At 41.6% G+C, this 22,921-nt stretch overlaps 1 protein-coding gene across 1 annotated transcript in view; it reads right to left on the bottom strand.

The window, feature by feature from the left end:
- Hs6st3 (heparan sulfate 6-O-sulfotransferase 3) overlaps nt 1-22,921 on the bottom strand; it is a 686,576-nt gene that overhangs the window by 135,155 nt on the left and 528,500 nt on the right. The window lies entirely within an intron of this gene.

The raw sequence follows: 22,921 nt of genomic DNA, 5'->3' as shown, positions 1-22,921 counted from the left end.
GGGGAATTAAGACCCACTTCCTCTTACAGTGAACACGACTCATCCTTTCCCCAGTCTCAGACCCTCACAGATGTCAGGCGCAAGACTCAGCTTGTAGCTGTCAATGTGAAGATGAACTGATCCATTAGGTTAGATTAGATTTCATTTATGAGATAAAAATCATCAACTCACAACTTTCAGCTGGGCTCATGATGGGCAATCCAAATATGAAGCATCTAAGAGAGACGCGGCAGAGCTGAGGTGAGAACCACAAACAGGCAGAGAAAGAGATGCTCACGGTCCAAGCGAAGGTGTCCTAGAGAGACACAGCTGGGCTGTCAGGGGGTCCGACAGCACCCAACAAAACTATTGTCACCTTCAAGAAGGCTAAGGTGACTTGGATCTACGGTGCAAATAGTTACACGACAAACCTGTGCTTCTGTGCCCTGCAGAAGCTGTGTGGGGTTTCGTGCTCGACTCTGTGGAGCACAGTTAGAAAACTATGAGAAGTTGTCACATAAATGTGTGGAAAACACTACAGAATAACGGAAACGCCTGGAAAGACAAATGAACCAACCGCTCACTCCCCACCTGAACATGACCATTAGCTGGTACTTTCTGTTCTAAGCCATTTTCCTTTATATGTTTGCTTTTAAGCCTTTACACAACTCTCGGCAAGCATGCTTTATCACTGATTAAGGCCTTTGTTGCGTGTGTGCGTGTGTGTGTGTGCGTGTGCGCGTGTGTGCGCACGCACGCGCGCACACACACATGAACCCTCTGACAGAGAAGAGCAGTGAATTTTTAAAAATTTCTGTCACAAATTGTTAGTACTTTCTGTTTATTTTTGGTGTTCTGAAATCTCACAGTGGTATGCCCAGCTGTGGGTGTTTTCTTATTTTATTCAAGACTCAGTAGGAATTTTTAATTAGAAAAGATCTTGTATGCTTTGGCTCTTAAGAAAAATTCTTTTCCATCTCTTAGTTTTCTAGCTTTATTTTTTCCATCTACATTTTCACTTCTGCTTGAATGAAATGTTGACTTGTTATATTTGCGGATACATACATTCACTATAATGTGCCTAATATATTAACTCATGTTTCTCCACTGCTTGATTTTTACTACTTTGGTAATATGTTTTCTTCTGTTTTTCCCAACTTCCCAGTTTTAAAAGTTTCAAACTAGAACACATTTGCTATGTACATATTTGCATGCACAAATGGTTTATTATTTTTTAATTGTAAACATAAAATTCCTCAGAGTCCTCCTGCCCTTCTGCACAGAATCTTGTTCTTGTTTTATGAATGTATTACCTTCTGAAATCCTTGGCGTTTAATAACAGAATAATTGTAAGTGGGTTTATGTTCCTTGAATTCTCTGTGTTCTTTTCTTCTTTGAGGCAGTTTTTCCACTTTTTTAAAAATATTAAAAATATATTCTTCAAATATCTGGAGCGGCTCACTACATAGCTCTGTTTAAGAAGAAATGCAAGGTCATGTGAGCGTGTCTGCATGTGTGAACTATACTCACTGTGTTTGACTTAGCATGATCAGAACTCGAGTTTCCTGTCAGGCTTCAGCCGTGTCCTAAATGTTGAATGAGGCCATCAAACAGGCTTTCCTCCCGTCTGCCAGGGCCCACGTCAGCTGTCCTAATTCTTCCCAGATTCGAGGTCTCCTTCCTTAGAGAATAGCATTTTCATGCTTTTGCTCATCACACACTGGTTTGCGGGCACACACAAGCAGGACATGGGGACATTGGTAAACACTCGCTCTGTCTCACGTCCACTCTTGTCTGGGGCTGTCCCTGGGCTTCTGCCAGGCTGCCCAGTGCCCTCCTCGGCTGTTGCATAAGCAATTGATCATCTGCTCTCAGCTTTCACTGCAGCTCTTTCTTCCATCCATTTCTGTTTTCCAGTGTGATAGCTATAGATGTCACGTTGGCTAAGTTATTTGTTTATTCAGTCACACCAAGACAGACGTATCTCTGAAGGTCTTTTATAGATGAGGTTCAAATTCCTAATTCAAACTTTAATATGAGTGACCGTTCCAGATGCTGTGAATGGGCTTGACTCAATTGAAAGGCTTTAAGGTCAAGCGAAGATATTATGAGAAAGACTATCTCTACCTGCAGATGTAAGCTTCAGTCTTTCTTTAGAGTACCTATCCACCCTTCCTGATAGCCTGACCTATGGATTGTGAAGTCTCCACACAAATCTCACACTACCACAAACCGTTTATTGAAATGAATCTCTTAATATATATATATATATATATATATATAATATCAATTTGTCAGTGTGTACAATTGCAAGTGAACCCAGTACTTATTGAACCTTCTCACACACAGAGAGAAACTCCCCAACTTCTATAATGCCTCCATGGCTGTGAATTACTACATTTTGATGAGTTACTATAAAAGTACTGTGAAACAGGTTTCAAATACAGTCTTATTATATCACTTATAGACAGAGGCCTTGGTTAAATATTGTGAGCAATTATTTTTGGATAATCATTTTCTTTTAACTTTCATTATTACTATTATTAATGTTGTATTGAATATCAAATGGACTTGAGATGTGGGATTCCCCTCCACATGCTGTGAATATCATTGGTTAATAAAGAACTGTCTTACGTCTGCACAGGGAATAGAGGTCAGCAGGGGAAACCAAACTGAATGCTGGGAGAAAGAAGGAGGAGTTAGAGAGCCACAGCTGGAGACAGACGCACTGAAACTTTGCTGGTAGGCCATGACCTCATGGTGATGCACAGATGAATGGAGATGGGTTAAATTAAGATGTAAGAGTTAGCCAATAAGAAGCTAGAACTAATGGGCCAAGCAGTGATTTAAATAATATAGTTTCTGTGTGATTATTTTGGGGCTGAGCAGCCAGGAACCAATGAACTGCCTCCTTCAACAGATTTGCTATATCTGGAAACTGGAGCACCCTCAAGGAGCTCTGTCTTTCACAGGGTACAGAATCAAAAGTTCCCAAGTTCAAAGGAATTATGGGTATTTTACCAAGAGAGAATTTAGTTGGCTTATGAAAGTGATTTTACATCTTGTCTCAAAGGGACTGAGTATAATAAGAATTTTGCAGGTTTGTTTATTTTGCTGGTGAACATAAATTTAAAAACTACATTAAACAAAAAACACTGAGAAGCATAACAGACGTGGTGACACATGCCTGTAACCTCAGCACAGTAGACAGGGGCAGGTCAACTGCCTTACAAGTTCAAGGGGAGCCTGCTACAGAGTGAGTTCCTGGCTTTTTAGAGGTACATAATGAGACCCCATCTGAAAAGATTTAACATGGACCAAGGTATCCTGAGATGAAGTAGATTTAATATATCTTCTCACTAGACATGAACTGCTTGGCTCTCAAGTATCAAGCACCTGAAACACTGTAGCAAAAATGTCTCAAGGCCACTTCAGATACTGAGCTTCTATGGTATTTCTGTCCAACTTAACATGTATATGCATACCTCCCAAACAAAGTTCTTTTCATCCATCTAGTTTATGGAATGTTCCCCATAAAGATGTAAAAAAATATAGACAATCCATCATAGATGTGATAGTCTATAAACAGGAGAAGGTTCTGATACTTAAATTCAGTTGGTTTTAAATTTTGGCTCATAAGTGATAAACAGTTGCTTAGAACAGCAGTGTCTGCGCATCTGGAGTGAAATTTGAACCCATGTCATGGCAGTAATAAGACAGTCCCTTGGGACTGGAGCCTGTGCCCAAATGAAAGGCGCTGGCAACTGGAACAGGAGTGGGAAAGCGCTCACTTGTCTTTGACCTCAGGAGGGAGGTCCTCACTCTTGTCTGCCTAATTTTCACAAGACCAGCCTCCTGTTGTCACCATGATGAGCAGCAGAAACAATTTTGATCAGGGCCACTCCTATGCAAATCTAAGAAACCTCCCCACAATACATATGTACAAAATACGCACACACAGAGTGCATGCAAAGCAACGTTACATACATTGCATAGAGAAGGTCACTCGCCACGCAGCAAGAAGCCAGCGATCCCTTCTCCTATAATTTTTGGAAGAGGCTGATGCAGCACAGCCAATTTTCTGTGCAATATGGAAGGAAGGTGTGCATTTTACTTCATAACGTGAGGCAGTAGAAGAAATGAGTTTCATATGAGGATCTAAAATGGAGACGTGAATCAGGAGTATTGATGAACCTCAACCCTTGGGTGTCACTGTACTTGAGAATGAAACCTAGGTTCTCAAATGGTGTCTTAGCTAGGGATTGTACTGCTGTGAAGAGACGCCATGACCATGGCAACTCGTCTGAGGGAAAAACATTTCATTGGAGTGACTTGTTTACAGCTCAGAGGCTTAGTCCATTATCATCTTGACAGGGAACATGGCAGCAGGCAGAGTCCTACATCTTACTGGTAATGGAAAGTCAGCTAAGACACTGGGTGGTGTCCTGAGTACAGGAGATCTCAAAGCCTGACTCCACACACAGACTAACAAAGTCACACCTCCTAATATTGTCACTCTGTAAGAGATTATGGGGGGCAATTACACTCTAACTGCCATAAACGGGAGTCATCACTTGGCCACAAATGACCTTCTCAGGCAAAGGTCACAGCACTAACTTGGTGAGGGAGAGACCATACAGTATCTCTCAGAGAGCATGTTAGAAAAGTACATAAGGCAAATAACAGTGAGCTTCGCCTATACAGTCTCTTTTGAGTAGTAGCTGCATTTGCATAATTCTGAATAGTCACCAAATAAATAAAACACAAAAGAACTAATGGAGGCCAAAATTAGTAAACAAGTGAATGAGAAAATATACATTCTTGTTTACAAATTTGACTAAGAATAACTATGCCATAAAAAAGAAAAAATAAATGAACATCTGTTATTCCATGGAGTGTTATTAATATTCATATAGAAATAGATGCTGCTGAGTCATTCAGTATAGAATCTTAATATAGTTTAATTATTTTAATCTTCAGGATTTGCACAAGCCCTCTGAAAGCGACCTGTGATTAGAGTTCCCAACAGATTTAGAATATGTAGGCTTCCTAATATTGACAAGTGTCCTTGGTTATACCGTGAAATCCGAAAGATCCCCAAGGTTACTTAATTCCGCAGAAGTTAAGAAACCATTCCTTCATTAACAATATTTTTTGTTTTAATGAATATAAACAATGTTAGTCTTAGCTGATACCGACGGATTGATCTTCAATGTTCTAAATATTTATCTTTGCCTTAGTCTTCATAAACAGGATTTATCTTGGAGAAGAGGTGGGCTCAGGTATATTTTTCTGAATGCTGTTTCTCTTTCTTGCATGTCTTGGAGGATGTCTGACTGGACTCTATTGTCGTCTCACTCACCTGTGGGTGACCAGCTCGGAAGAGCTCAGCGAGAGGAAGGAGACCTTGATTAACAGTGAGCTAAGAGCTAGGGCTCTTGTGAGAGTTCATGTCTTTCTCATGGACTCTAAGTCTGTGATTTCCCTCTAATAACATATCCCTAGAGAGGAAGGAATTAGGTCGTTTCAGAATTTGAGCATGAAAACAAAACCACCCAAACAAAAACCCAAAACAGGAAAAGTTAAAGAATAGAAAAGAAAGGGAAACAAAGAGGAAGAAACATGGAGCAGGGATGTGGGATTTGGCCCAACCCACTCTCAGCAAATGTGAAGTCAACCGTGCTGTCTCACAAAGTCAGAAGCCTAAATCAGGTGGTTTCTTTAAATTCGGGCTGTTTCTCCTATCCTTCTGTTCTTCTCTTCATGATTATCAGTTGTAATAAAAATATAGAGACTGATCCCACTGAAACAGTCAACCTTTTAGAGGGATGAAGGTAGTGTGGTTACTGTCTTCCACCTAGTGCTTCCCTCTCCTGTTGAAATCTCTGGCCTCCATTAGCTTGTCATCAGCACAACCATTTAAACATGGCCTTTTGGACAAATTATCAATCATGATCAGGTGCAATTTAAATATTTTGGCTTAAAACACCCCCTCTGTATGTCAGGACACATTAGCCTGGAATAAACATTTTGCTGAGATGCAAAATGAAGCAGACAATTAGAGGCTACTCTCAAGGGTTCCGATGTGTTACTTTCTGATGAGCTGTTTGGGGTCAGGCAGCCATCGCCACAGCTGAGCAGAGCGGTAGATGACCTAAAGGTCACAGGAGAAAATGGGCACTCCCTAGAGCCTGCTGGGGGCTAAGGATCGGGTTAGACACTAGACTGCCTTCCTTTTTCTATTTATTCATTTTTTGCATGTGTGTATGTGGGGAAACCACACGCATCCAACAGTGCTAGTGCAGGGGTCAGGGGACAGCGTAATGGACCTGACTCCTTCCTTCTCCCGTGTGGAGATCAAACCCATCGTGCTTAGCGGTATGTGCCTTTCCTCCATGAGCCATCTCAACATCCCGAATTCTTTTATTTCCTTATTATGTTTTACATTGGCATTTACTCCTAACTAAAGGCGTAAAAAGTGTAAAAATTGTCATAGCTGAGCAGTAACAACAAGAACAGTGAAAGTCAAAATCTAGACTGTTTCCTCAAATCTCCAGCATGTGTTCATTTCACATGGATGCTGCCCCACGTGCTCGGAATGGTTTCCCTCATTTCTACATCCCTGGGTAGTTTCCACAACGAGGAGCGAGAGTTACACAGAAGCACTTTGGAAAAGTGATCAACAAACGCATTTCAGCAACCTCGGAAGTCCTTGGCAATGCCGGAAGGGTATTCTTTGCCCAAGCAACTGCAGGTAAATATTATAAGATGCCAGAGCCAACATCACTTCCTCTGCACTCCCTCCTTGCTGGGGGAGATGGCTTTCATTTCAGATGATCCTTGCAGGTCCTGGGGCTCACCCTAGAGAAGTCTGTGTTATATTTATAAGATATCCCATTATCTGGTTTCAAATACCAAGTCGGAAGGGAGTCAGGCAATAGTGTGCTGGAAAGCTTTTGTTATGAAAACTCAAAATACCAATCTATCAAACAAAGATGATGTGATTGCATTCTGAATAGTAAATCACACACAGCAGACTACGCCTGCATATAAATTATAACCTGAGTAATGGAACCAAACGCTTCGGTATCCTTGCACTTTTGCCTAAGGTTTAGAATCCATCAGTTACTTGTTCCTGGTGTTTTTTAAATGATAGCTTTCCTTTAAGCTTCTATTTCACTTAATGCAAGGAGAAGCTCATGCTTTAGACCTAATGTGGTAAGGATGGAGAAGCATTAATCTCTCTCATAAGGGCTCAGAGAATGAGCCAAAAGGCTCCGATCTGGGACTTAGTGGTTCAGTCCTCGCGACATAATTTCTGTCCCTGGCATCCGTCATCACTTTTTCCTCTGCAATTCAAAACATGAGCACTTAAAGAACACCCAGGGCCTTTCACAAATAGGCCAATTTTTCCTACTTGTATCCTTTTCCTGAGAATCTTCAGTCAGGTAGCGAGGCTATCATATGGCTAATCTGCCAACATTAATACGAAAATCAAGCTGGACACAGAAGAGCGTTACAACAAAGCAAGGCCCATGAGTAGCATTGTCTGAAATTAGTATTCTGTATCTCAACACATCTACTGACAAGCACACGATGCTGAAGAAAGGAAGGATAGAGAAGAGGCCAGCTGCCCTTCTTGTTTTTCTTACATGTCTGTCTCTGAGAGTGAACCGAGGATTGCACTGAATCCCCTTCATGCTTGGAAAGTAGGAATTCTCATTTACGTGTGTCAATCACATTTGCACATTTAAGCAGGAAAAAAAAAACCCTCCAAACACAATTGATGATCCTGATGTTAAGAAGTCAATTAACACATTTTTAAGACTCTTCAAAATGTATAAACCATGGATTTGTTCCTGTCCTCATCTCAATGGCTACCTAGCGAGGAATATAGAGGAATTCCACAAACTACATCAGAGTTTGTCACAGAAGTTACATTGCAATAGATTTGTATCTTAGCAATGCAGGTGAGGGGAAGTTACGAGACATAGGAAAGAGTCTGGACTTTATTGTCACGCAAATTTGAATTTAAATTCTAGATCTCCTACTTCTAATCTATGAAGAGGCTACAGATACTTCAGTCCCAGCTCACCTACAGAGGCCTAGAAGTAGTAAGAATTTGCTGGGAGCTGACCTCGCTGTTGCATACCAGCCATTGTGTGCAATTCTCAGAATATTCCCAGGAAGGTTGCATTCTGATTAAGTTCATTTTACTGAAGATGAAGCTACGTGGGAGAGTGAGCCGGGTGAGCATCAGAATGCTGCGTGACGCTTGAGAATGACAGTACCCACTGTGCTATCCAGCCACATCAATGGCCTTCTAGTCACACCACAGCTACCTAGCACAGGTTTCAAATAACAGAATCTCCACAAATGGTGTTTCTACTGACTGGAGGAGAGAAGGGGACAGTGACCAATGCCAGCAAATTTGTAGGCATAAGCCAACACCAAAGGTCAGTTCTATAAAAGATGGTTGCTTCTAATGGGCGAGTCTAAGAAAACAACAGAGATACTTGGTACCTCCTAAGTTAACCACTGTGATTGCTAGAGAAGGATTTGATGCCAGGGACATGATGTGTGGCCCACTGTAACATGACAGCTTATTTTGTGAAAATTATAAACTCAGTTCATTAAGCTAAAGAGATAACCTTGGGAGATATGGGGTTCATACACTAGTGACAGATTCATAGAGGCAAGGAAAACTCATTGGCAAGAAGACTTTAAAGTCTGAGGTTGTGGGTTTGACAGCTTGTGAGGTTAGCACAGACCTCTACATCAAGGGAACATCCTCTCTCTGTTATTCATTAATCAGCAGTATCCTTCATAAGGTTTGAAAAGGTCCAGGCAGCAATTTTCAACAGAAAGCAGGAAGTAGCCCAAATCTGCCACTCTTTGTATGCAAAGTATTCTAAGGCTTAGGAATGCTCCCCATGGCCTGCTACGTGAAGTCACTCAAAACCCCCCAGTACAGCCCATTACAAAGAAAACCTATCCGTAAATACACAGCCTTCATAAAACTCCCTCGATTGACCCCAGCTCCACTAAAGGAAGGCTGAGAAGATGTTTGTGGACAAATTTGGAGCAAGGGATAGTCCATTTCATTCATAGAATTATTATCAAGATCATTCAAATGAATACTAAACCAGGGTGTGCACGTGTGCAGGCATGCATGTCTGTGTGTGTGTGTGTATGTGCATATGCGTGCATGTGTATATGTGTGTGCATGCATGGGTGTGTGTCTGTGTATGTATGCATGGGTGCATGTCTGTGTGTGTGTGTGTACATGGATGCATGTGTGTGTGCATGTGTGCATGCCTTTGTGTGTGTGTGTGTGTGTGTGTGTGTGTGTGGTGGTAGGGAAGGTAAATATGTATGTATGTGGTTTATGGGTTCTTGAGTGCATGAGCATGTGTGCCTGAGCATGTGTAGACACGAGAGGATATGTCAGGTGTTCTGTCTATCATTCTACACTTCATTTCTTTGAGACAGGGTCTCCCGCTGCTCCTGGAGCTAGATCAATGGCCACCAAACCCCTGTAATTCTCCTGCCTCTGTCCTACACAGCCCCGCTGCCTTGACACAGTGCTGGGTTTACCCCGTGCAGGGCTAGCTTTTTAAATGGATTCTGGGAGTTTGAATCTAGGTCTTCATACTTACACAGTGGGTGCTCTCACCCACTGAGCAGCCGAAGAGCCAGTCTCGAGGTAATGAGGTGCAGAATGGTAGAGGGAAGACTTGATATACAACACAACACAGGCACACATATCCGTGCACCCAACCCTTAGCCTGCGATGCAGGGTAAACTTTCACAGAACCAGTGATTGGGCCCATTGTCATCACTTGCCATTAGGGATAGGTATGGAGTCTCAATCCTAGCAACACCTCCACGCCTGTTCGTTTATTACTCTACTCTTCTACCTTCATCTACCACTCCTGCCCCCACTCAAGATGACGGTAGAGACATTCTACTCATAGTGAGTACTCTGCCTACACTGACGGCACTCTACCCTTTCATTTGTGAATTTATTTATTCCATAGGGTCAGATATTTTTCCTGAGTGCATGTATGTGTACACAGTGTGTGCCTGGTGCCTGAGGGAGCGGGATGATGGCATTGCGTGTCCTAGAAGTGGACTTAGGAGTGTTTATGAGCCACTCTATTGACGCTAGGGATCAAACCCAGGTCCTTCTAAGAGCAACAATATTGTTGAGCCATCTATCCAGACCCCAAATTTACTTTAAAGATGGCACTTGCTCCACTGTTTCCAAAGATGAGCTAATGTTGACCTAGTGAATACATAATCACCACGACCTTCATTTCTCACAAATCTAAAATACCAAAGTCAATGAAACTGTCACCATTTGTGTTAACCATTTCTAAGTAGTGTACAAACATAAGCAGGCCAAATTCAAAGTAATTAACTTTCACTCATTTTTACACACACACACACACACACACACACACACACACACACACACACACACCACTACCACGTGTTATATCATAAAAATCCATCCCAAACTCAGAACTTCCATCCCAGGGAAACTTTTAATAGCCTGCCTTAACCCACACAAGTATGCTATTATGGATAAAAATAATTTATTCGCTGGGGGTGGAGGGTGTACATGAACAGATTATTTTTTTTCCACAGAATTATTTTTATATTCATTATGCTGGAAATAGATACAAAATGAATACTTTTTTGCAATCAAATTTATAAGAAAATAAAGTTTCTTCTGGTAGTTTCAGTATATATTTGGTATTTGCAGTGCTTCCTTAATGAAAAAGAGAAGAGAGGGCCCGAGGAAAGGAAACAGCAAGCAGGCATAAATTAAATGGAGCGTCTACTGTCAGTGAATATTAAGTACCCCAAACCATATTTTATATATCTGGTTATCGCATATATTGGACTACACAATTGGCGAGAGAATGACAAGAAGCTATAGACAGCAGATGCCTAATAAAACGTCTCTATAGGGGCTGGAGATGGCTCAGCAATTAAGAGCATTTGCAGAGGATATTGGTTGGCCCACAACCACCTGCAACCCTGGCTTCATGGGACCTGATGCCCTCTTTTGTCTTTTGCCAGCACCTACATGTACATGCATATACACACATGCATATAAAGATACACACATTTATGCAAAATAAACTTAAAATAACACATACGTGTAACATATGGGAGTACATTTTTTCTCTCATTACAGATGTTTACAGTGTTAGCTTCTACAGCTTCCCCCAGTGTTCAAAACAAGATCTGTAGGTACAATGTTACATACGGTTGATTATTAGAGGCCTGGTATAAATATTTGGCTTTTTAAATCTCAAGTACTCCCTTATCAGTAAGGCCTCATGCTTCATTAGGTAGCATCACAGATCATGCTCAATGAAAGCAGCTCTCTTGCACATATGTCCTGGGGTGGAAATACTATGAAATCTAATAACTAAACGTGGACTGTGGAACTCCAGTCAATGCTTCTCAGAGAGAGGAGCTGGCAAACCCAAGACAGAACATCGGAGCCTATGAAGTGGCTCAGTCTCCTCCTGTCAACAGGAACCACAAAGACTCCACACACGGTTTGGGTGGCTTTGGCCTCTTAATTTTCAAAGCATCACTTCCACACTATTGATCAGCTAATAAAGTATAATTATTAAAGGAATATAAACATCACTGTGAAATAAGCAACAGCCAAGTCTTCACATCACCTGTGACAGTTATTTTGAAAGATCATCATTTGCTTGAGCTAATAAATAAAAGAGGTTGCATTTCTGGCTGTTTGTAAGGAAAACCAGACCCCTAATTGGAGAAGTCGTGTAAGGAAATGAGCAAGTTCAGAGATGAGCTGTGTGCCACTGCAGGCACTGCAGGCAGACACTTCCCTCCTTGGGTGAAAACTCAATGGTGGGTTACTTTTCCAGAGTGAAAGGAATGGCTTAAGGGAGTACAGTTGTACCCTCCAAAAGGGAAGTGATTTTCAGTTTTAAATATAATCCAACGATTTATCCCTGTGAAGTTTCTCTGTCGGTATCATTAACTAAGCACCTAAAATGCATTTTGAGCATCTCATTCCTTGAGTTACTCTCCAGTCCTTAAAAGTTGGCATCAGATTTAAACATGTCGTGACTGTGGATGGAGCTGCACACTGCCCTGGACATTGAGGAAACTGTGAACTTCATCATGATAGTGATTTCTCTGTCCATCATGCAGCCTATTTAAGAGAGTACGTCTGGTCTGTTGACCTAGGGTTCCACTGCGCTCTGAGACAGGTGGACATAATGCTTGCACTTTACACCCTGCAGGAAGGAGGCTCTTCACTGTGTAATACCTTACATCTGCAGATGTTCCATATATGCCAATCAAACTAGTAAACTAATTCCATATTGATTCTCTTTGAGATATGACTACTATACACTAGTGATACGGAGCCAATGACACAAATGATTGATCAGAACTCTGAATACGTGTTTACGATACAAGTCTGAGCATCACAATTCCACGCAGTGAGGATATAAGTCTGCTTTCTGTGCCAAATGCTCAAGAGCAACAAGCAGTTCTATTTCTATCTTCTATATGTCAAAAAATGATGTAGGCAGAGAAATAAACTACCTACATATAAATCCTTTTGACTTAAATCCTTTTAACGTAAGTAAAGTAATCAATATCTCGCCTACTTAATGCCAAAATGATTGGTTCAACCTGCATTATCACTTTTCATTGGTTTATTTTGGCATCAGAAGAGAGAATAATAGTTAAATGATACTTATCTACTAAGCGATAGAAAACTGTCAGATTAAGAAACCAGCCCCTGCCAAATAGGCCACTTCTGAATGCCGTGTGCTGAATTCTCATTTTATGTATTGATTGTTTTCTTTCACATACATGTCTTTGCCGTGAGCTATAGAACAAAATAGTCAATGTTGTATAAGTACGTTTGGGTGGCGTGCAACAAGGTGCTCACACATACGTTTTATGTGTATTATTTGTATGCACACATACAAAAAGAGGATATTTTAGCTGTCACTGTCCTGGAAAACAAACCTTCAAGTGTCTAGTAGCTCCTTTCTTAGACGGGTCACCCACTATGAACCTGGCTGTCACATGCCACTGTGAAGTGCATTGTAATTAGCTGTATATTTCATGTCACAGAGCTGCACTACACAACAATAACAGGTTAGAGCTGTCAGTCAAAGTATGAGAGTATGAGCGGATGCTATCATGTGAGGACGGCCACACAATGGGAATGCTTCTTCTCTCCAGGAGTCCTTCAAAGTCCCGTCTTAGCTCAAGCAACAGGATGCTTTCAGAAAAGAGTTTATTTCTAGGATACATGGGTGCATGTTGTGATTAGCATTCTAATCATCCCTCGTCAATGGGTACATGTTGAGATTGATTTTACCCATCCTTCATCAGTGTGAACATGTTAATGAGAGCCTGGACCACAGCCCTGAGCATCAGAAAGGACTCTAGAAGTCCCCACTAATCTGTGAGTTCTGATTCCTCTTATATTTCTAACTACAGGTAAATAATTCATTTCAAAAGTATTGGGGGAGGTTAGATAATAATGCCAACATTTCAATTAGTTACTCAGAGCAGTTAAAAATTTGAACATCCAAAAAGATGTGGACTCTAGATGTATGGAAATGTAGGCTAAAGAAGGCCATTGTCTGAAATTCTCATGTAGAAAAATCAGAAAAAAACACATATCAGGAAAAGTTTAAAATACAAAATAGAGATTTAAAAACATCATTATTAGCTGGGCTGTGGTGATGCATGCCTTTAATCCAAGCACTCAGGAGGCAGAGGCAGGCAGGTCTGAGGTCAGCCTGCTCTCTAAAGTGAGTTTCAGGGTAACAATAGTGGTTGCACAGAGAAACCCTGTCTCAAAAACACAAAAACCAAAAAAACCCAAAAGCAAAACCCAAAATAATTATTTTGCCCGTCTTTCCATATTTAGGACATACAGAAGTACCCTACTCAGAGTTAGTTTATTATTGGGAGTGTGTGTGTTTGTGTGTGTGTGTGTATGTGTGTGTGTGAGTGCAGAAGAGTTTGGCAGAGAAGTGCCTGTTTCCACTGAAACCAAACATACCCTGCCAACGCAGTCTCCCACTTTCCAATTGCTTCAGATTCTCAGTCTGTGGTTTGCGGTTTTACCGCCACGGAGCTCTGTAAACCAGAGGTTGTTAGTAGTCATCGTGTTCTATTGTGCTAAGTGGTGTGGATTTTATTTGTTTGGCTGATGTTGTTGCTGAGGTTACTTTCCACTACAGAACAAATTCATGTCTCTCCCTTGTGCAAGTCAGTAGTGGTTTATTAATAGTCATAGAAATTAAACTATGTGAGTGTTTTCTTAGAAGTAATGGCTGTCTTATCACAGTTTGGTGACTTATCCAAAGAAACCAAACTAAGGTAGTATGGATGGCTAAGCCCTATTTCCACAGTGCTTTGACTGACGCTTGCTTGGAACAAAATAACACCATCAAACTAACATGCATGTAACAGCATAATGCCAGAGTGTTAATATCTGGTAATATTTATGCTCTTACAATGTGATGGACATAGAAAATTAGAGAGACTACATTCAAGGATCAAATCATCATCAGTAAAAATTCTGCCACAGCCTTTCTGGTTTAATTAAAATAACAAAATGTGGCAGGAAACAGAGTTTGACAGAGACACATGAATATCATGGCTTTGCCGTCATGTTTTCCTAATGAGATTCAATTCCTTCTTTAATTGGCATTTCCAACCAAGTCAGAGATAAGACTGATGATGGGGGAAGTTATATATAACTCTGGCTAGATAAATGGGTGATATTTAAATATCATAAATAGTATATGTTTGGGTGAAGACTTCACCCCAGTCCCTGTCACCACCATATCCAAAGAGACTGTAACATTTGAGTGGAAAGTTCCATCCCAAGCCCCTCCCCTGGTAGTTGTCTCAGTCCAGACTCCACCCCCAAGAAAGCCTGCCAAATGGTGACCCCTCCCCTTATAGGGTATTTAAACTATCACCCAGAGAACAAACACGTGGTTTGCTGGTCTTCCTTCCCCATCTCCTCTCTGAGGGCCTGGAAGGCCACCCAGGAGTGTTAGTATCCATTAAACCTGGGTTTTTTCTAATTCAGTTTGATTTGGATTTTTGCATCAGCGGAGGGCTTTATTAGAACATAAAAGCTTTTTAGCATACGAATCTGTTGCAGTATAAGGATGCAGAGACATCTTTCAGTTCGGGAAGTCCAGAGAGCATCACCCATGATGTCAAGTTAGCTTATGGGAACACTGTTGCAGCAGACTGTTTCTGCGCAAGGCATGCAGTGTCTTAGAAAAGAGAAAAGACTTCTACAGAATCCCTGCAGGTAATTTAATCTGGGGTTTATAAAATTGAATGGGAGGATATAAAATTGCTTTTGACAATGTGTCAATGATTTTCCTTTTTAAATAACACTAATAGGGTGGGTTCCTTGGACTCCTTCTCATTGGGTTCTAACAAAGGGCACGAGGAAAAATCCATCAACTAACGTAAGGCTCCATCATGATCAAGACAAAAGGAATAAGCCCATCATTTATTTTCAAATATCAAAGAGAGGGCTTGTTTCTTTATTGGCCTTTAATGAGGTTTCCAACAGGAATTCACCTTAAGCACTTTGGCTTAATGAACAACATTTGCTCTCCTGAAGTTTCTTTTGTCTCGGGTCTACACGCCAGGTACAACAGCTGCCCGAGCCTGGGCAAGATTCATGGCACTTCTTTCTCTGTGAGTCGTGGGCAGCCTCTGGAGTCAAAGCCGTTCTCCCCCACGTGCCCAGTTTAGAGCTAGAGTTTTGATAATTCAGCATATTTCAAAGAATCATTGTGTCCCTTCATGTCCTTAAGCGTTACTGCACAGAACCAAAGGATGGATTCAGCAGAAGTGAGGAGGGGGACATCTGACTCTAGGAGGCAAAAGTTTACCAAGCATTGTGCACATGAAGAGAGAATAAATAATATGAAGATTTATACTGTAAAGATTATTACCCTTCTTACATATTTATGTACAAACATTTCACTGAATCCCATATATATCTATGCAGAGGGCATTAAGCCATTCCAAGTACTTGTGTCTGAACATGGACAAGGCTCTTTAAAACCTAGATGAACCTGTGTACTGTTTGCTTTAAAAAAACAATTTGCAACCATGAATTATATATTATTAACTCCCCAAATATTTATGAAATACTATGGTCCAGACATAAAGATGAATACTACATTTCCCTGTCTTCCAACGGCTCAGTCTGTGGAATAGCTAAGATTCCACCCAAGCAATTGCATTAAATAGACCAGGGAGTCTACATGTTTGCACTGGAGAGAATTTCTTGTTTTATCTACTGAAGGATGGACGCGCATATCTCACAGATTCTGGGAAACAAGTAGGAATTTCTAGAAGAAGCACAGGAGAACAAGGCTACTATAAACAGCAAGCATTCCCAAGCTCAGCAAATCCAAACTTCATGCTTTAAACTCTGGGCAACATAAAAATGTACTATACTGTACTGCAGTAAAATGGGACAGAAAAGGACAGGGGGAAATGTACTGAAATTCTGACCTCCACCCAAAAGCTTCCCTAGAGCAACCTGGCTTCATTCACTGTCTATAGCAGGCTTTAAATAAATTGGATTTCTTCTGTAGGTATCATCTGACACTAAGAATATATATTTGAAAGTCATTTCATTGAAATACACAGTATATGGTGGAATGGACGGGGAGTGGCAATGAAGTCTGATTAGGGATCAGGCGTGTCCTTCAGGCTCCGGCAGTGCATCAGGGCAGGGTGCAGCCGTGAAAGGTTCTATTCTAACTCTGCACAAGCCAATTCCGGTCGCGGTGATGTTGGTTGCAGCGGGATGAAAGGACAGATGAGCAGAAACAGGGGTGAGGAGAAGATTCTACCAAGTGCCCATGCGTGGGAAACAGGAAGTGTGGTGCTTTGAAAGAAAGCTGCCCCCATAGGCTGATAGGGCGTGGCACTCCTAGGAGGTGTGGCCTTGCTGGAGTAGGTATGGCCTTGCTGGAGGAAGTGGGTCACTGAGGGAGGGCTTTGAGGTCTCAGATGCTTATGCCTGACCCACTATGACGGATCACTTCCTGCTGCCTGTGGATCTGAGAACTCTCAGCTCCTTCTCCAGCACCATGTCTGCCTGTGTGTCACCATGCTTCCTACCATAATGAGAATAGATTAAATTTCTGAAACTGTAAGCCATCTCCAATTAAATTCTTTTCTTTGTAAGAGTTGTCATGGTCAGGGTGTCTCTTTGCATCAGTAAAAACCCTAACCAAGACAGGTGGCGAATACCCCTTACACCCATTTTCCAGATCTGGCCAAGGTGACTGGAGGCAAACAGGAGACCCAGCTCATCGTTTGACAAGTCATTCCTATTTTGATCATTAAAAAGACATTTTGGTGCCCTCTTTATTTTTGACATCTAGCCAGTATAAAAGCAGTTTCTATGATTAAATTGTATTATTCTTATTAATGTCGAAATTATGGACTTCTGCTAAGCATCATCTGTTTACTATAAATAGGCCAAGGAACCGACTTCCATAAGGGCACCTTTAAATGCTTTTTTCAGGGGGAGGAGAACTTGATAAGTAGTTTCCCTTCTGTGGCAGACATTTCGATAATTATTTTTAAGTGATGGCTATTAACCTTGAGCACCCCATCCCAGGTCGCACGGCTCTCCCAGTGAGGACAGCAGTCCCAACAGCGTGTAGTGGACTCTGAAGACAACGAGTTCCTATGCTGTCCAGCTCAGCCCAGATGCATACAACCCTTTCTTGTTATTTTTTAGCACGCCTGTGACTCAAGAAATAGTATTTATAGAGAAATCACTAGAGTTATACATCTATGAAGAGAGCAAAAGAATATGCCTCATTGGTGATCAACCCTCATCTCAACATCATACGTGGGTCCAGGAAGGCCCACACGGATATGAACCGGAACTGTGGGATGATGCCAGGATTGTGCCCAGCCGTGACAGGATGCTACCTATGTCTCCATTGGAACACATGTGCGTGTGCATATGTCATGGGAGTGTCTTCCTTGTCCTCAGACAGGAGTTCCCCAGGTGTGGGCTTACTCCAGCACTTCATACCACTTGTCCAAGCACACACTCCACCCTCTGCAGAAGGAACGATGACTCAGACTGCCCACAGGTGAGTGACGAATGCCTGGGCCTCCTTTGGACATTCTGGTTGAGCAGCATGCTGTCCTTTGTCCTGGCCGGGGCGGGGTTAGTAGTCATGCGAGGAGATGCTAAGGGTCCTGGAGACCACCAAGAAGCAGAGCAGTAGTTAGGAGAAGCAGGTCAGCTGTTGGGATCATCTGCTTCTCTAGGGTGAGGGATTAGGATAGGTTCAAGGCCTTTTACCATGGAAGTCTTCACCCATTAACAAGCTATGGCCACGTTCAGGCCCGGAACCATCCTGGAGGGTCAGGCTATGATAGGACATTGAGTCATTTTCTTGTTTCCCCAGAATCTCACCCCGTTCCTTTTTTGTATGCTTTCCTCGTGTTTCTACCACCACCTTCAGACTTACAGTAGAGTCTTTGGAGTCTAAAGAATCCCTATTATTTTTTTTTATGATCTCCAAACTCCTTTCAACAAAGCCTTCAGGCCAAGTTCATGTCTTTTGGGTCATTTGATCTTGCTCCTGAGTTTTGGTGTATGCCATATTCTTAAATGTTTGATGAATGAGGATGTGCTTTTGTATCTACCTCAAGAAATGCATTAGCAAAGAACATCAGTTGTGGGCAGCTCTGCTGCCATGGTGACCAGCCGGTGACCTCAGTGAATAAAGGTGGCCCAGGGGGCAGAGAGCACCCATGGTAATACAGAGGGAAACATAGCAGGAGTCTAATGGCCAAGAACACAGCAAGGGTCCGCTGTATAGGGCTTTGCCTTGTGATTACTGAGGAAGGCTCAGTTTTAGTTGTTGCGATATGGGGAGGATCAGGAAAATAGCCTTAGGGATGCGCATCTGTATTTGTGGGTGTGTTTCATCCTAGACTCTATATGTGGGTGAGGTCAGACTTCCTTGGGTAAGGCAAGCAAGGATGCTTCAGTGAGCTTAGAAAAGCCTGGCTGGAGACCTTTATGGGATGATGTATGCTGTCATTGCTAATTAACTGTTCAGTCAACAGCCAACTTTTGATGTCTCTGTTAGGATGCTAAGAAACTAGCCTCCATCTTGCAAATGCTAGCAGGACAATATAACCCCAGAGATAAATGCTGGTCCTCTCCAGCCAGCTACAAAGAGACCAGATCGGTGCCTGGAAATCGTATCACTACGGAGAAGTGGAGTAACATGCACAGAGTGTTTTGCTGAGGAGGCAAGTCGGACACATGGTGCTGTGATGATCAAGCACACACAGAGCCGTGGGGCTCATTTTCCTTCTTGTTTTGGAATGATGTCTCTTTTTCTTCTATGACCAGCTGAGGAAAGGGATGTAATTTTCCTATTGTCTCAGCACTCAGGGTGAGCTTGGAGTTGACATTTTAATACATCATTTTGCAAATAGGAAAAGCATCCTTCTGAAATTCTGCTCTTTTTCTTCCCTCTGGAGATGATCCCCATACTGCAAGCCTCGTGAAAGTGGATGAACTGATCAAAATAAAACAAATAACGGACAGTATTATAACCACCAGTGGTTGTACAAATGGTGAAATGAGTCAGAAGATGGATCGAAGCAACAGCATTGCTGCTAATTCTCTACACTGCTGCTGAATTGAGCTTGGTTTCAATTTGATTTTGAGTGTTAGCTATAATGGCATACTAATCTGAAGATAGGGACGTTATCAGCCATTCTAGGGCCAAGTCCTAAGAAGTATTTTCCTAAGTTAAAAATCTCAGAATGAAGAATAAATAAGCGAGCATTTGACAAAATAAATATTCACTTAAATCTGAAATAAGATTTCTATGGATCTGGTATGACATAAGTGTTAGAGGGGAGAAAGGGATGTACTCAAATATTTACAATGTAATGTCATAAGACATAGAAGAGATTTCATGCCAAGCGATATGGGCACAGAGTTGCTCATAACTTGAAAATAAATCATTTTGTGTGCAAAAATAAAGCTCAGGGAAGGAAAATTATATACAGCCATCTGTTACACTTCAGCTTCTTGAATAAAATGTGATATATATATACATATACACACATATATAGCATGAATATATACATACATACACATACATGCACCTAAGTCAGGCTTAATATGTCAAGGAAAATTCATGAGCATTGCAGAAACACCATTCCACTTATGCCCTGGCGTTTGAATGGCGTTTGATCCAGCCAGCTACTACATCTATTGTCAAAATACATAATTGGCAGATATCTGAGCCCTTTGGCTCCTCTTTTCATGTTAGTTCTTATCTTACATTTTGCTTCATCCTAGTAGAGAAAAAGGTATCCCACAAAAAATGCAAACCATGGAAATCACCTGCTTTAATACAGGAAAATATGATGCTCAAAGGGTACTGTATGTGTTCTTATGCTTGTTCTTCATGTAATGTAACCTAAGGCCCAACTGATGTGCCAAGTAATGTTCTCCATTTAACATGAAAAGGTCTCAACTATGAACAGAGCTGGCCTTTGCACTGCACCCTGGCGCATGCATCATGATGCGGTCTTTGAAAACAGACAGACTTGAAGCTACCTTTACTTATCGTGACCTTGACTCTCCTTTAGTTTCCAGCTCCTTTGTTTCTGGGAGAGAGGCCCTAGCTGAGCACTAAGCATGCTGACTGCCACACCCAGGGAGAAGGCACTGGAAGAACCGAAATACCTTTTGAGGAACAAATCACAGCCATCTAAATCACTCCTTTGACAGAGTAATGGATCCTGCAGATGAAACGGAGCAGACGGTGTCATTTATCTTGACTTCACAAGACTTGTCAGCTTTTCTTGGTCTTTTCTGAAGAACACATTCATAAATAATTTGGAAAATTATGAGTTAGACCTTAAAACCTTTGAGGGAGACTACCACACCTGGGCCTGGCACTCCAAATGTAAAAATTTGCTATGCGTATTGCAAAGAGTACGGAAAGGAATCATAAGTCAGTCTATCAAGGAAATAACTCGAATGTGGTACTTTTCTACTACTGATAGGAGTCACTCAAGGCTTGATGACTGAATTTCATCTAAGTTAGTATCTTTGTATGCACTCAATGAGACCAGGAGAGACCCAGGCAATGCCAAAGATGGTGGCTGTCCCCCAGTGCGGGGTCTCTCCAATATCTTAGTCCTGAAGGCACTATTTTCAGTACTTCAGAAAATAACATTATTTCATGTTTGTTCCTTAAAATATGAAAACAATAAGGTCATTAATGTAAGCAATCCCCCTGTATGACTATTTTCATCATAAATGAAAATTTAGACATGGAAGGAAGGACCTCATGGAGACAACAGAAGAAGTTAGCCATCTACGATACAAGAAGAAAAGCCTCTGAAGAAACCAAGCTGCTGTCCCTGGATTTACAGGCCCTGAACCTCTGGAGAATAAATTTTTATTGTTTATGCTCCTGGGTCTATGGTGTGTTGAAGTGGACTGGGGATGTTTCTATGGTCCCTATGCCGAGAAGCAGATAAGGAATGCCTATGGCGCTCAGGTCGCTCCTGCTGGGCCAGGAATGAACAAGCACCTGCAGTGCACGTGAGCCATGCAGGGTCCTAGTGACCACAGACCCTCAACCAGTCGGACATGATGAGGTCGGGTTCCCCTCAAACATGAAAAAGGAAATGGTGCGGTCAGGTATATATAAACGCACAAGATATTTCTCTCAAGATGGGAGGGGACTCAATAGAACTCAACAGACCTAAATAGCATGCCTGAAAGATATGGGAGGGGACTGGAGATGAGGCTAGACCAAGATATCTTTAATGAGCCCTGCTGCTGGAACCCCCAAACCCTCAGAGGATTTTTTGTGTGCTGAGACACAGCCCTTTGGATACTGTGACATGAAACTGTCACCATGATACAACATTGTCACCTACAAAGTTCATGAGCTGCGCAATCAAGACACAAAACACAAAACACATTGCCAAGGAATCTCAATGCTTTGAGCTTTGAGTGAGTTTACCATCCCCTGTCGAGTCACATTGACAACTGTCCCTGTCTGCATGTGGCTCATGACCACAGGTCGGGCACACGGCATACCTGGAATAAAGTGAATCAGGGAAAAAGGAGCCCTTGTGCAAGGCTGGCGGGAAGGAGTTTTCTAAGCCAGCGGCTAAGTGAGAATCTGCTCTCAGAGGGCAGCTGCCTGCTATTTCGCGCATAGCTCCCAGAATGCTCCAGGCTGGCTCATTCCTCCAGAACAAAGTTCGGGAAAATAAAATACCATAAACTTGGAGAATTTGATGTTTGGAGGTCATCCAGCCAAAGAGCTGGCTCACTTTACCATCAACTTCTAAGATTTGATTATTTGCTGTTAAGTGAGATCAAGTCTCCAGACATCAGCAGAAGTGTTCCCATGTGGAAAAGGGAGGTAAAAACAAATTAAAAAGAAAAAAAGGAGAAGAAAAAGAAATATTTCAGAAAGTTTTTAAAAAACTAATATTAAAAAGTCCTCAGAGAAGAAAAAATATATTATGGTCATGAAACAAGAATTGCCCGCTATAAAATGAGGAACACTATATTAGGCATTAAAATTTTAATATCACAAATTGAAACTATCAGGAGGAGTGTTAGAAAATATAGGAGAAGTTAAAGAGCTGTCCCAGGAACTATGACCAAAAAAAGTCAAGAAATGTAGAACTCAAGAGAAAACGTTAATTAAATCAGAGGATTCAAGGAAACAGATCTAGGAAGGTTAAAAAAAAATAACTAGCAGGAATTATTTTAAAAGAGAACAAAAGAAATATATAGAGCAAAAAGTTATTCGAAAATCAATAAAGT

This window comes from Myodes glareolus, chromosome 12 (assembly GCF_982192425.1).
Source record: "Myodes glareolus chromosome 12, mMyoGla1.1, whole genome shotgun sequence".
In the NCBI taxonomy this organism is placed as follows: Eukaryota; Metazoa; Chordata; class Mammalia; order Rodentia; family Cricetidae; genus Myodes; species Myodes glareolus.
This window is presented reverse-complemented; position numbering and strand designations above follow the sequence as displayed.